The following is a 2,500-nucleotide window of genomic DNA, read 5'->3' as shown; positions in this document are numbered from 1 at the left end:
AGCGCAATCACTTTGGCTGCAGCAGCCATACTTGTTCAGCCCATTGATCTTATCCAATAAGAATAAATATGCGTTGCCTGAAATGTTTAACCCTGTTTGCTGTGCTTTTTTGTCGTTGTTTTTCTCTTTTTTTGTGTGTTTTTGTGGGAAAAAAGGAGGGGGATCCCGAAAAGACCATAAAAAGAGACAACAAAAGAGAAGGAAGTGGACGGTGCAATAAAAGTTTCCCTTCACCCTTTCTTGACCATATGGGACATCCGCGCTTTGCACAGAATAATGTAAACAGAGCACAAAAACTTAGTCTGCGAGGCGATATTATTTCTTACTTTCCCCTCAATTTATTTAATAAAAATCACATTTACTTATTTGCAGCTTTAATGCGCAGGAACAAAAAAACTATTTGGGGAAATTGCAAAAAAAAAAAAAAAAAAAATTTAATGAATCAGAGATAGTATTTTTAGAAACTCCTCCATACAAATTTTCTAAAATCGGTATTTTAACTACATAAAAATTTTAAAATGTGTTTACTCCTGGTATTTTTTCGATATATATGTCATACTGTCTACAGCAGAAACGCAATGATGTGTTTTCATTAATTGCATTAAAGGATTATTGATTATATTCTTTGGACCATTGGACGCTTTTCATGTCATCAAGAATGCCATGATTATAAATGTCTAATAAGTTACATGAAATAATTCTATATTTAAAAAGTCAAAAATATCTCTCTCTAGACTATTTTGGTTCACCACCCCCTCTGTTTCTTTTCCCCCGTATTGTTGCTCACATACAAACAGGAAAAACAGCCCAGTCCATAGAGTGGAAGGCTGTAAATTAAAAGGCTTGAACAGTGGAGCCAATGTGCGGACTGGAATGCAGCAGAGGTTGTGTCAGTGTGCAGAATCAGAGAGGTCATTCTTTCCCCAGAAGTTTTAGTGTTTTATTGCGGCCCGTGAGGCAAATCACATGCATTTGGGACACCGTTTGGTCCACGTATTTTAGTTTTCTTTTTTAAAGGGACATTTGGAGTGAACAAGAATGCGCAAAGAAGGTCAAGAAGAAGCAAAGTGAACATAGTCCAGTATATTTGTGTAATTATACAACGGTTATAATTTAATATAACCCAGGGATATATATTAAAATATCATTCTTTTATTGTAATGCGCAGCGTTTTAATGTAGGCCTACTATTATTATTATTATTATTATTATTATTATTATTATTATTATTATTATTATTATTATTATTATTATTATTATTATTATTATTGGACTATTTCATCCTGGTAAATTAGTCGTAATCACGTCCTTAATTTTAGGCATATTCCGCCGGCAAAAAGCCCCTATCCCTCAACACCGGAGAATCAAAAGCTTTCATTTTGCTTACTTGCAGACAGAACCGACTTTCTAACGTCACAACATAACTCAGCATTACCTACACGAGGCCCTTAAAGTCACTTTATTGTGAGCCATGATTAGAAACACAGCAAGGGAAGCAAAATCTGCTCCAGCCTTGGTGCTTTTCTCCTCTTTTCCTACCCTGGTTTCTAATAAGGACTTATTCTCATACTAACAATGTAAAGCTCCTCTAAGCACTTTACCGCTGCCGACCGGCCCAATTAATGCCCGGAAGTGTTCGACTTTATGCTCGTTAAGCACTCAGGAAGCTGTTGCCCAATGAGCACATGTTGATCCACACATCATAAATTATGACCATTAGCGGGGGCAAAATTTTGGGGCCTGTCGGAATTTGTAAGTGAGGTTCTAAATGCGGTGACGCGGACAGATTCATGACTTCATGAAGTTTTATGCGAACCATCTCTGCTTTAAAAATCGTTGCACAGCTAAACAATGGACACCCCCCCCCCCCCCCCCCCCATTTGGGAGTTTTACCCAAATGGCGTCCATTATTAAATGGCAACATCTCTTCTTCCCCTTCTCTGTAGGTAGAGCCAGACAACAGCAGGACACGATCCAAAACGCCAGTAATGTTGTAAAAAGGAAAAGTGAAGCAGCAAGGTTTTATGACTTCAAAGGGAATTTTCCTTGTAATTATATTTTCGGTGATTTCAATGGATAACATTCAACAGAAACACATGGAGTCACTTTATCACACAAAACAATATTTTTTCCTCATTTCAGACGTCATTAAGCCAAAGACAGAAAACGTTTCTACAAGGACAGTTTCTTTCAACAAAAAGAGGAAAAAAGTAGTACCTCTCTCCCCTATTACTCACACACACACACAAACAAACGTTATTTCAACTTAGATCCTGTTTAATATATCTCAGCAGTAAATATAACCTTTTGCTGACATATCATTTAGTCCAATCTGTACTTTTCATGTATCATAATATTTAGCACTTTTGCTGTAGCTATAAAATATTATTTACCCCTTACAATATTGATATAGAAAAACACTAGAAATATAATATTTAATAATAATAAAGGATACATGAAAAAGATAAATAATAATAATAATTAAAAAAAAAAAAATACAC

Source organism: Cyprinodon variegatus, unplaced genomic scaffold (genome assembly GCF_000732505.1).
Source record: "Cyprinodon variegatus isolate N-32 unplaced genomic scaffold, C_variegatus-1.0 Scaffold16, whole genome shotgun sequence".
NCBI classification, from domain to species: domain Eukaryota; kingdom Metazoa; phylum Chordata; class Actinopteri; order Cyprinodontiformes; family Cyprinodontidae; genus Cyprinodon; species Cyprinodon variegatus.
This window is presented reverse-complemented; position numbering follows the sequence as displayed.